Raw genomic sequence first — 13541 nt, forward strand, 5'->3', positions numbered from 1 at the left:
TATGGTGAAGTTATATAAGACATTGGTGAGGCCAAATTTGGAGTACTGTGTGCAGTTTTGGTCACCAAACTACAGAAAAGATATCAATAAGATAGAAAGAGTAGAGAGAAGATTTACTAGGATGTTGCCCAAACTTCAGGAACTAAATTACAGGGAAAAGTTAAACAGATTAGGACTTTATTCCCTGGAGTGTAGAAGAATGAAGGGAGATTTGATAGGGGTATTTAAAATTAGGAGGGGGATAGACAGAGTAAATGTAGATAGGCTTTTTTTTCCACTGAGGATCGTTGAGATGCAGACCAGAGGACACGAGTTAAGAGTGAAAGGGGAAAGGTTTAGGGGGAACTTCTTCACCCAGAGTGGATGGGATAATGGAACGAGCTGCCACCTGAAGTGGTGGATGCAGGCTCAATCTTAACATTTAAGAAGAATTTGGACAGGTACATGGATGGGAAAGGTACGGAGAGCCATGGACAGGGTGCAGGTCAGTGGGACTAGGCAAAACAATGGCTCAGCACTGACCAGAAGGGCCAGAAGTGATCTGTGTTGTAGTGTTCTATGATTCTAACTTCCTTGTAAATTTTCTCTGCACTCTTTCAATCTTATTGATATTTTTCCTGTAGATAGGTTACCAAAGCTAGACGCAACTTAGTCTCATCAATGTCTTGTACAACTTCACCGTAATATCCGCCTTTACTTTGATTTATAAAGGCCATCATGCCAAAAGTTCCTATTACAACCCTGTTTACCTGTGATGCCACTTTCATGGAACTATGTATCTGTATTCCCTGATCCTTCTTTTCTACCCCACTCATTAGGGCTGATGTCTGACCTTGGTTAGTCCTTCCAAAGTGTTTCATGTCACACTTGTCCACATTAAATTTTTATCCACCATTTTGCAGCTAATTTTTTCAGCTGGTCACAATCCTGCTGTAAGGATTCAAAAGGCTTCCTTACACCCTCCAACCTTTGCTTCATCAGGCAGACTTGCTGATCCAATTTACCACATTATCATCCATATTGTTGATATAGATGACAAACAGCAATGGATCCAGAACTGATCCCTGAGGCACACCACTAGTCACATGCTTCCAGTTAGAGAGGCAATCATTCATTCCCACTCTCTGGCTTCCTGCTCAAAACCAATGTTGAATTCAATTTACCTCCTTATCCTGAATACCGAGTTACTGAATCTTCTTGACCAACCTTCCATGTAGCACCTTGTCAAAGGCCTTTCTAAAGTCCATGTATACAACATCCATGGACTTTCCTGGTAACGTGACCTACCATGCCCAAAGAAGTGAAACAAGAAAGTCTGCAAATGCTGTGATTGTAGTTAATATACAAAATTGCTAGAGAAACTCATCAGATCCCAAGGCATCTATAGGATGTAACATTGGGCTCAGGCCCAAAACATTGTTTACATACATTTGGCTCCTATGGATGCTGTGGGACCTGCTGTGATTCTCCAGAACTTTTGTGTAATAACTCCCATGTACAAAATCATGTTGACATTCCCTATCCATGCAAAATACTTGTATATCCGATCTCTTAGAATACCTTTCAATAACATCCTGATCACCGGTCTATAGTTTCCTGGACTATAGAGCCTTTTTATTTAAACAACGGAATAACATTGGCTATCCTGTGGCACCTCATGCATGTTTAAAGAAGTTTTGAACGATCTCTGCCAGGGCACTGGAAATTTCTACACTTGCCTTCCTCAAGGTCTCATCAAGCCTGGGGAGTTATGCGCCCTTATTTGCCTCAAAACAGCAATCACCTCCTCCTCTTTAAATATGCGCAGGTTCCATGATCTCACTGCTTATTTGCTATACTTGTACAGACTCTGTGTCCATCTCCTGAGTAAATACAGATGCAAAAATTAAATTAAGACAATCTCATTTGGCTCCACGCATAGCAGACCACTCTGAACTTCAAGAGCACCAATTTTGTCGCTCAATATCCTTTTTCTCTTAATGTATATGTAGAAGCCCTTGGGATTTTTCTTCACCTTGTCTGCTAAAGAAACTTCATGTTTTTTTTTAGCCCTCTTGATATCCTTAAGTCTTTCCTTGCCTTTTTTATAGTACCTCATTTGTTCCTTGTTCCCTCCTCTTCTTAACCTGATCATCTATATCCTTTGAAAACCAAGATTCCCCATGTCTGTAAGCTTTACATTTCATAGGAACACACAAACTCTAGACTCTAAATATTTCACCTTTGAAGACCTCCTAATTACCAAACACACACTTGCCAGAAAACAACATGTCCATATCCACACTTAGCAGATCCATTCTCATTCCCACAAAATTGGCCTTTCTCCAATTTATTATCTCAATCTAAGGACTAAACCTATCTGTTTCTATAATTATCTTGAAATTAATGGCATTCTAATCAGTAACCCAAAGTGTTTCCTTGCACACACTTCCATCGCCTGTCCAGTCTCATTCCCCAATAGGAGATCCTGTATTGCAATCTCTCTAGTTGGTACCTCTAAACATTAATTTAGGAAACTTTTCTGAACACATTTGACAAACTCTAACCCATCCAGTCTTTTACAGTATGGAAGTCTTAGTTAATATGTGGAAAGTTAAAATCACCTATTGTCACAACTTTCTGTTTTCTGCAACTGTCTGCAGATTTGTTCTCCAATTCCTGCTGACTATTGGCAGGTCGAGAATACAATCCCACAAATGTGGTCACCCCTTTCCCATTCCATAGTTCCACCATATAGTAGACAACCCCTCTGGTCTGTCCTGTCTGAACAATGCTGTGATATTTTCCCTGTCTAGCAATGCCATCTCTCCACCTCTATCATGTCACATCTAAAACAACAGAACCCCAGAACATTAAGCTGCCCCTTCTGCAAATAAGTTTTACTAATGGCCACAATATCATAATTCCATGTACCAATTCATGTTCTAAGCTTGTTTGTCTCTTCTACAGTACCTCTTACAGTGAAATAGATCCAACTCAGTATATTATTGACACCATGCACAGTCTTTTGATTCCTGTCTTTGTATGCAGGCTTTGCATAATCGTTTTCCACAATCTAACTGCTCTGGCATTCTGGTTCACATCTCTCTGCAAATCTAGTTTAAACCCCTGAGGCAGCACCAACAAACCTTCCCACAAGGAAATTGGTCCCCCTCCAGTTCAGACGCAAGCCTTCCCATTAGTATCGTTCCCACCTTCCCTGGAAGAGAGGCCTAATGATCTAAAAATCTGAAGCCCTCCCTCATGCACTATTTCCTTAGCCAATATTAAGCTGCATTATTCTTCTATTTCTGAACTCACCCACATGCAGCACAACTAGTACTGCAGAGATCACAACCCTGTCCTACATGGACCACAACATCTGGCTGCTCACCATTCCTCTTGATAAGATTGTGAACTTGATCCTGGTACCTGGGAGGCAACATTCCATCTGGGAATCTCTATATCATCCACAGAATCTCTTGTCTGTTTTCTTAACCATTTAATACCCTGTCACCTCGTCTTCCCCCCATCCTTGCCTTCTAAGCTGCAAGGCCAGACTCCATGCCAGGGACCTGCTGTGGCTTTGTAAAACCTCAACCAATACTTTTCTGTTGTAATAAAAATGTAATTGCAGCTGCTGCTGACGACAGATTATGCACTAGTACCTTCAGGTCTTGATGCTCTAGTGCCTTTTAAGTATTTAGGAGCCAGCCACAGTGTGGTAAGCAATTGGTCCCCTTCAACAGCAGGGAAAATAGTATATGCGTCATTGAAAAGAACGATCACAGAGGTGCCCATCACTCACTGCTTGATCCCTTTCCCTCTCCTGACAGCCACCATCCTCCTGTCTTCTAGGTGTTACTGCCTCCCTGCAACTTCTGACTGCCATCCCCTCAGTCTCCCGTATAATAGGGTTCATCCAGCTCCAACTACAATCACCTTTGATAAAATGAAGGTACCTGTATCTATTTTTCGGAATCCACAGCTTTAATTTGGCATGAGGGCAAAATGTAGCATCCATTCATGATTTAAAGTATAGGTAAAATCCATATTTGAGGTAAAGGTCAGCCAACTAATCTGCATTTCCAAATTGACACATGAGGAACAAGTTGAGACATTACTCCTTGATATGAACAGGTGTAGTCTATTTTCCTTGCATCTTGTACGTAAAGATGAACTTATCACATTGATGTGGTTCCATGCTCGAGGGTTTAGCTATATCACATCAGGTGCCAAATTCAGCAGCTGTATCTCAATTTTCCAGATGCCTATTGATAATTTAAGCTCCAGAGTTGAATCTCACATTTCACAGATGGATCAGTACCTAAATCTGTTGCAAATACTAAATTTTATTCTCCTTCATGTTTCAACAACCAGATGGTGGACCAATTACAGTGAAAGGAATCACATGAAATAAAACAGTTGTAAGGCAGGCAATCTTTTAACTGGAACAAAAATTGCAAAAGAAGACTAAGTAATTTCAAATTTTTAAATTAGGATTTTTATCATGTCTTCTAAAAACCAATTATTACATTTTCCAAAGTGATATTACTCTTTGCTTCTGGGTCTGAAGACAATGGGTTCATGACCCACTTTAGGGACTTAATTACACTTCAATGGACTAGCCAGAGAGTACAATACTGTCAGAGATGCAATCTTTCAGATATTAATAAGAACCAATTCATCCTTTCAATTGAAGGCAAAATAATCTGAACAAGCACATTACAGCTCTCTGGGTGTTTTGGCCAATATATTTCTCTCACAAATGACTCATTTCCCAAAATAAAGATTTCAGTTCCATTTTCTGTGAATAAACAATGATGGTTGTCTAATTTGAATTCAATAATTATATAAACAGAATATATTTCTTAAAATCCTTCACAACAGCAAAGCCTATTTGTGTATGTAGTATTGTGGAAAAAATAACTCTGGGACTAGAAAATATTTTTAATTTAAAAAAAATTTAAACATACAACATGGTAACAAGCCATTTGAGCCCACAGGCCATTGCTACCCAAATACATCCAATTGCCCTATGCTTTGAACGGTGGAAGGAAACCGGAGCCCCCAGGGAAAACGTGCAGACTTGGGGAGAACATACAAACCCCTTACAGGCAGTGCGGGATTCGAGCCCTGGACCCGATCGCTAGCACTGCTAACGATGCCACTCCTAACTACTACACTAACCGGCTGCCCAAATATACTGAATATATTCATTCTATTATATATATACATATATTTCTCAAAATCTTTAGCACATTGAAATTGGTAACTAAGAAGATTAAAGGCAGGCCAATAGATATTGTTTGCATGGATTTTAGTAAGTTAGGCTGTCATCCAAAACAAGTTGGCTAATTGGATAAAAAATTGCTTTGGTGAGAGGAGGCAGCAGGTAGTAGTGGATGGATGTTGCAATGCTGAGATCAGTACTGTGACCTATGATGTATATTAACATATACAGTGTTAATATGTAATTAAAGTGTTAAAGTGTAATTAATGTAATTAACACATTTGCAGATGACACAGAAATTGGCGGTGTTGTGGACAGTAAGAAAGGTTGTCTAAGTCAAGATAGAAATAAGGTGGAGAGTGGGAGATGCATCAAGTGCACCAACTAAAGGTTGGAATTGTGCAGTAAATGGAAGGGCTTTAAGGAATGTTGATTAATAGAGTGACCTTGAGATTCAAGTTCATAGTTCCCCGGAAGTAGCAACTCAGGTTGATAGCATAGTGAAAGGGCTGGGCAAAGAATATAAACGTTAGGACATGGGCATTTCTGATTGCCAGACTATTCAGAGAGAAGTTGCACTGTAAAGAGTGTTTAGGAAATTTACCAGGTTGTTGTCTGGATCAGATGACTTCAGTTATGGGGAAAGATTGGATAGAACAAACAGTACAGGCACTTCATCCCAGGATGTGGTATGGAAACGTACTACACAACAATCTAATTTCTCCCCACCTCACACCCAAAACCATTTATTTTTCTTACAGGCTGCAGTTCTTTTCCTTGGAACTGAAATATATAAAATTACAAAAAGTATAGAAAAGATAAGTGAAATCTTTTCTCCCATGGTAGAAGCATCAACAGTGATGGAATCAGATGCAATCACAATGTTTAAGAGGGATTAATTTTGATGGGCAAAAGGACCTGCATGGAACTGATGGGTCAAAAGACCTGTTTCAGTACTCTAACTATACACAATGCATGGCAGAGAAGGACAATGACAATACAGGTAGTCCTTATCTTACGACAGGGTTGTGTTTTGGCACTCCTGTCGTAAGTTGAAAAATGGCAAGTCAAAAAAAGGAAGTGATATCAGTGTGAGGACTGACACAGGACTGTCTGGAGAAAGCGGGACAATTGTGGGGACCAATAGCAGGCTGTCGGAGGAGAGCGGAGCAGTCCAATGGGACCAGTGTGGGGACTGACATGGGGCTGTTGGAGAAAGTGGGATCAGTGTGGGACTGATACAGGGCTGTGGGGAGACACTGAACATCATAGCCTAGCTTAGCCATAATTTGAAGTGCAGTATGGATTCTACCATTGTAAGTTGGGGTCTATCTGTATGGTAAAACTAAAACTAACAGCTTTAATTGTATTGAACTGGCAAATTTGACAGACTATTTCCACCATGAATACATTAACTCACTTTAGAAAAATCATTTCAGATACACAGCTAAATGTGCTCTTGCTTAACTTTGAACAGGATCCCAGTGGAGAGGTGTCACCCTCATCAACTACTCCTGCCCTCTACTTGGCCTGGACCAATCAGATTCCTACATCAGATCACTGTTCTCTGTTCCATTCAGTTCACAAGCAACTCATCCCCAAACTGGGGTCTAGGGTGTAGCCTCCACTGCAATTGGATGGTAAACTTTATATCTAACAGACCATAATTAATGAAAATGGGTAATAAGATCTCCTCCACAATCACACTTAATGGCAATGCTTCTCAACGATATATATAGTAAATCCTCTATTGTGATCCCTCCATTCCTACAACTGTATAGCCAGATACTATTCCAACTCCATTTTGAAAACAGTCATTGGTCAGGTATCAAATAACAGTGAGATGGAATACAGAAAGGAGTCTGAAAGTCCAATGGTATAGTGCCAAGATAAGAACCTTTGTTCATCAGTAAGACAAAGGAGATAATCATCTTCAGGAGAGATTGCATCCCTGTCCATATAAATGGCACTGAAGTGGAAAGAGTGGACAATTTCAAGTAAATACAGCTTCTGGGAGTAAATACTTACAATGATCTAATCTGGACCAATCTCCTTGCAATGGTCTAGAAAGCACATCAAAACTTAAGAAAGACTAAGGATGTCTGGTATGTCAACCCCCTTCACATGTCATTCAACAACTTCTACAGGTGCATTATACTATTTCGATGCATCACAGTGTGGTACAGGAACTGCTCTTCTTGAAATTAGAAGCTGCAGAAGGTGGGAAAAGTAGTTCAGAACATGGCACAAATGTCCCTCCCCTCTAAGGACTCCAGCTACATTTCCCACTTTTTTAGAAAGGAAGCCAACATAAGGAAGGAGCCATCACCCTTTTGGTATCCTCTCTTCTCCCTCCTCCCACCAGAGAGAAGACATAAGAGTTTCAAGAAGTTGTGTACCTATAGGCTTAAAGGTAGTTCTTACCTGCAGTTATTAGGCTCCTGAATGAACTTCACAACAGTGCTTTAACGCTGCCCTTGTTTGGTGCCAATTGACTTCATTTTCCATTGCAACTCTATAGTTCACCTATAATGTGACAAATAAGCTCCTCCCAAGTTTTATAGATGTAACGTTAAACTGAGTATATTTTCAGGTGTAAGAGATCCCATTTCAGATAGGAAGAGGGGATTTTTTTCATTGTGCTTTGGTTTGTACCCACCTCTCAAGCATACGAATGACATTTCTAATGAATTTTATCCCATCTTACTTGCACAATGCATCAGAAAACCTCCCTACTTTCTCAGAAGCTTAAGGAACTTTTTTTTTTTACAGACATACCATTGAAACTGTTCTGTCCGAATGCAGAACAGCTTTGAACAGGAACTGTTATACCCAAGACCGCAAGGAACTGCAGAGAGTTGTAAACATTGCTCGGGCCATTAGGTTAAACCAGCCTCCACAACATCAACACTACCCACTGCCCTTGGAAAGCTACCAATATTCTGAATGATCCACCTGATTTAAGATCATTTCTTTCCTGCTGTTATCAGGTTCTTGGATGGACCTCTTATTTGTAAAAGATGATGCCTTGCAATGATTAACTGTACTATTCTCTAATATCCTGCACTGTCATTAGAAACATGATATCATGCCTTATTTTGATTTACTATGACACTAAATCCTGTACTATTGTTTTATTGTTGCTCTAACTGCTGTATTAATTATAATGTAAGTATTGCCTGGATGGCATAGAAAACAATTTTTCACTCTTTCTTCCTTGGTACATGCAAAAATAAACAATTCAATCTGTCAGTCTCATACACCTCAAATTTCTGAGTGGACACGCTGATGTACAGAAGAAAGAAATACTGCAAGGCATGTACACTCTCTTCTGTTTGGAAGAAGATGGCACATAGAACATAGTGCAAGCCCTTCAGCCCATGATGTTGTGCCAACCTGTGTAAACCATACCCTACAACAATCTCATTCTTCCCTACTTCACACCTATAACCTTTGAATTTTCTTACATCCATGTGCCTAGCTAAAAGTCTTTTGTATGTCCCTATTGTAGCAGTCCCCATCACCACTTTCTGAGCAAAAAACATACCATTGGCATCTCACCTTAAACAGATGCCCTCTGGTATTTGCTGTTATCACTTTAGGAGGTAAGAAGGGAAGAAAGGATAAGGGGAGCAGCATAGGCCAACAGACAAAAGGTGATAATTGGACATGGATAGAAGGACAGGTAAGGGAAGGTGAAAATTAATCTGGGAGGGGTTGGCTTTTTTTTATATAGAGCTGTAGGAAAGAAATCAAAAGGGAAAGAGACAGCTAGAGGAAAGGATAAATAGGGGAAGGTGAGGGGTGGTCTAGCAGAAACTGAAGTTAATACCATCAAGTTTGAGGGAGCCCAGACGGAATATGAAGTGTTGTTCCTTCTATTTGCGGGCAGTCACAGTTTGGCTGGCAGTGCATGAGACCGTGGACAGAGAGGTCAGCAATTGAAATGGGTGGCCACTAGAAGATCCATGCTACTGTGGAGGACAGAGCCAAGGTGCTGAACGAAGTGATCTTCCAGTCTCCGTTCAGTCTCGACAATGTAGAGGAGACCACAACAGGAGCACCAAATGCAGTAGATAATCCCTACAGATTCACAAGTGAAGTGTCCTATCAGTCACAAAGGTAGGAGCCAAGGGGAAGATTGTTGGAAAGGGAGAAATAGATGAGGCAGTCATGGAGGAAACAGCCAGAGGAGCAATGCATATTTTGTTTTGAGATTTTTGTGTTAAACTGCCAGAAAAAAAGAATGAAAATCAGTCTACAAATAATAAATATTTGTCCACTTTGAAATCTTAAAAAAAATTTTGATAGCAGAAGGGTCCCGAGTCACTGAAGAATGATGGATGGATCCAGGTACTGATGGATGGCTAATGTGAAGAGAGGCCATTTTCTACATGACAGTTTAATTTATCTGTGTGGAATTCAGTGAGTCATGAGATAAGATGTACGGGTGACAAGAAAAAACAAAATCAAATTCTTGCAGCTCATTCATTTTCTCTTTTGTTGATGCTTATAACGTCTACTCTTTTGTGTTTAATGTTCCCAATCTCAGGTCCATCAAGAGTATAACATTAGTTATTTTCTACCACCCACCCATCCAACTTGTATCTTCCTCCTGAAGTAACTCTTGCATTTCATCCATTCCACAAGGCTTCAATACTATGCCCCTGTGCTCCATTCATTGGGAGAGTTTTGACAGTCAATACCAGTCTTTTATTGACCATTTAATCATCAGGGATAATTCCAAATGGGGACCATTACATCTGGTTACACAAAATATTGAAGATGAGAAATTATTCATATCTCAAACCCATAGATGTTGAGATCTAATACACAATAATGCAGGATTTTTCTACAGATGTGTGATGGAAAGTTTGCTGACCACTACATCATGGTCTGGTATGGGGACACCAATATTCCTGAGTGAAAATCCTTGCAAAATGTAGTGGTCACAGCCCAGGGTATCACAAGCAAAAAAACCCTCTCCACTATCAAAGAACATACACAGGAATGCTGCCGTCGGGAGAGCAGCAGCAATCATCAAGGATCCACGTCATCGAGGAGTCACGTGATAGAGTAGTGGCCGGTAGGAGAATACCAGCTCTCTCCAGAAAAGAAGGACAGACACACAAACCACAACAAATAAAAAATAAAGATGTGGAGGAAATGGCACCAAAGAAAGAAAAACCAAAAACAACGGGAAGAAAAGAAGAAGGGAAGGCATCAGAAGAGAAAGGTGAAGGCCTTACCTGTACGAAGAAGCAGGGACCCACCGTGAAAAGAGGACCCCACTCCCTGAAGTCAGTGGAAACCCCGAAGGGTCGCGATCCACCTAACGCTGGACGACAAGGATGGCTCATGGAGCCAAACAGAGGTGCGCAACCACGCATGCGCGAGGAATCGTGCATTGTGATGCACATGACAAACATAACACTGATGGGAGGGGGGACCGGCTGTGGAGTGCAACTCCACAGCTTGAACAGCTGAGAAAGACCCTACAGCAGGGCTCCCAGCGGGGAGATATAGAAAATAATGGAAACAGGAGGAAGGAGAATGAAAAAAGGAAATCAGAGACACAGCAGATGACCAGCCCAGAGGAAGAGGAACAACATCAAGACACCATTAAAAAAAAATACCTAGCAATCTGAGAAAAAACAGCCCAATAAGAAAATCAGAAGAGACACAGATACAAAGAAGAGAGGTAGAGGACACAGGTCCTGGAATGGACTCAGGGGAAGAGGAGGGAGAACATCAAGCTCTGCTCAGAGAAATAGAAGATAAAGGGAATGGACTGTACATAGATAGAAATTTTTTTGAAGAATATATCGAAGCAGTAAAAGAATGGCAGACACGAGAATTTAATGAAATAAAAAGTACAGAAGAAAAAGTGAGTAGATTAGAGATGGTCATGACAGAAATAGGGAAAAGAGTAGACAAGGTGGAAGAACAAGAAACAGCTGTAGAAATGAAGTGGATGACTTAAAAAGGAAATTGGAAGAATCTGATAAAAAAGTTAAAGAAACACAGGAGTTGTTACTTCAGAAGATGGATATAATGGAAAACAATATAAAGATAATGGGCCTTAAGGAAGATGAAGAAGGCAAAGATATGAAAGAATTTATAAAAGAATGGATCCCCAGGATCCTAGGAATGCCAGAAATAAAGGAAGGAATGGAAATAGAAAGGGCACACAGAATATTAGCCCCAAAACCACAGCCACAACAAAAACCAAGATCCATTGTAGTAAAATTCCTGAGATATACGACAAGAGAAAATATATTGGAGAAGACAATGAAAAAAATGAGAGAAGACAAAAAGCCACTGGAATACAAAGGTCAAATTTTTTTTTCTACCCAGACATAAGTTTTGAGCTCCTGAAGAAGAGGAAGGAGTTTAACGCAGCAAAATCAATCCTATGGATGAAAGGCTATAAATTTATGTTAAGATATCCAGCGGTGCTTAAAATAGTTATTCCAGGGCAGCAAAGCAGACTGTTCTCGGATCTGGAGAAAGCACGAGATTTTGCAAAATGCCTGCAAAATCGACAGAAAGATGAAGAGATGTAACAAGAACAAGAATGACAACAAACTTCATACAAAGAAGAAAAATAATGTATAAGTAAGAACTAAGAAGGGGAAGAAAGGAAGCAAGGGGGGAATTAAGAGGGTGAGCTTTGTTATATGTGAAGATAAAAATCCTTTCTGGAGGGGGCTGGGTGGGAAAGAATAACAGTCACTGCAAAATCAGTTGACGCTTGCGAGCAGGTTCGCAATCCAAATGGACAGGGGAGTTGTGGTTGCCCGGCAAGGGGCAAGGGGCAACTCAGAGTGGGGGGGGGTACATTTGGGGTTAAGGGAATTTTAGATGTGGGAATAGTGGAAATATATTATGTTTTAGAAGTGTTGTCTTACAGTGAGTTAAAAAAAAAACAGAAATGGATAAGGGGGAAAGGTGGTGGTGAGGAAGCGGAAATGGTCAAAGTATGAAATGGCCATGTTGAACTATATGAATATAAATATTAACAGAATACATAACCAAATCAAAGGGAAAAGGCTGTTAAATTTATTGAAGAAAGAAAAAATTGACATAGCATTCATGCAGGAAACACATCTAACTGAAGTGGAACACGAGAAATTAAGGAGAGACTGGGTAGGGCACGTAACGGCAGCATCACATAACTCAAAAGCCAGAGGTGTAGCTATATTAATCAATAAAAATATACCAATCAAAATAGAGGAGGAAATAATAGATCCAGCAGGGAGGTATTTAATGATAAAGTGTCAGATATATTCAGAATTTTGGAATTTGCTCAATGTATATGCACCAAATGAAGAGGATCAAAAATTTATGCAAAATATCTTGTTGAAGATTGCAGATACACAGGGGAATATACTGATAGGAGGGACTTTAACCTTAATTTGGACTCAAAGATGGATAAAACTGGAAAAAAAGACTAGCAGAAAGAACAAAGTAACCAAATTTATGGTTAAATCGATGCAGGAAATGCAAATTTTGGATACATGGAGGAGACAACACCCAAAGGAGAAAGAATACTCATATTATTCAGGTAGACATAAAACATACTCAAGGATAGACCTGTTCATGTTGTCAGCCCACATCAAAGGAAGAGTGAGGAAAATGGAATATAAAGCTAGATTGTTATTGGATCACTCACCCCTGTTATTAGCAATAGAGCTGGAGGACATCCCACCGAGAACATATAGATGGAGATTAAACTCCATGCTACTTAAGAGACAGGATATTAGAGAATTCATTGAGCGACAAATTAAAATGTACTTTGAAATAAATACGGAATCAGTGAAAGATAAGTTTATACTATGGGATGCAATGAAAGCGTTCATCAGAGGGCAGACAATAATTTATGTAACTAAGATGAAGAAGGACTACAATCGGGAAATAGAACAGCTGGAAAGGTAAATAGCAAGTACAGAAAAGGAATTAGCAATAAGGGAAGATACAACAAAAAGAAGAAAACTGGCGGACAAAAAAATAAAATATGAAACACTACAAACATACAAGGTGGAGAAGAACATAATGAAGACAAAACAGAAGTATTAAGAGCTAGGAGAAAAACGCACAAAATATTAGCTTGGCAGCTTAAGACAGAACAAACTAAAAGAATCAAAGAAAAAGGACAACCAAATTACATATAACCCAACAGAGATCAATGAAAACTTCAAGGAATTCTACAAGCAACTATATTGAACTGAGAACGAAGGGAAAGAAAACAAAATAGATGAGGTTCTAGCTAAAATTGAACTACCAAAATTGCAAGAAGAGGAGCAAAATAAATTAATAAAATCATTTG

General features: G+C 39.7%; 1 protein-coding gene across 1 annotated transcript in view; it reads right to left on the reverse strand.

The window, feature by feature from the left end:
- LOC138763184 (metabotropic glutamate receptor 7-like) overlaps positions 1-13541 on the reverse strand; it is a 583408-nt gene that overhangs the window by 27061 nt on the left and 542806 nt on the right. The gene's annotated exons all lie outside the window — the stretch shown is intronic.

This window comes from Narcine bancroftii, chromosome 5 (genome assembly GCF_036971445.1).
Source record: "Narcine bancroftii isolate sNarBan1 chromosome 5, sNarBan1.hap1, whole genome shotgun sequence".
Lineage (NCBI taxonomy): Eukaryota > Metazoa > Chordata > Chondrichthyes > Torpediniformes > Narcinidae > Narcine > Narcine bancroftii.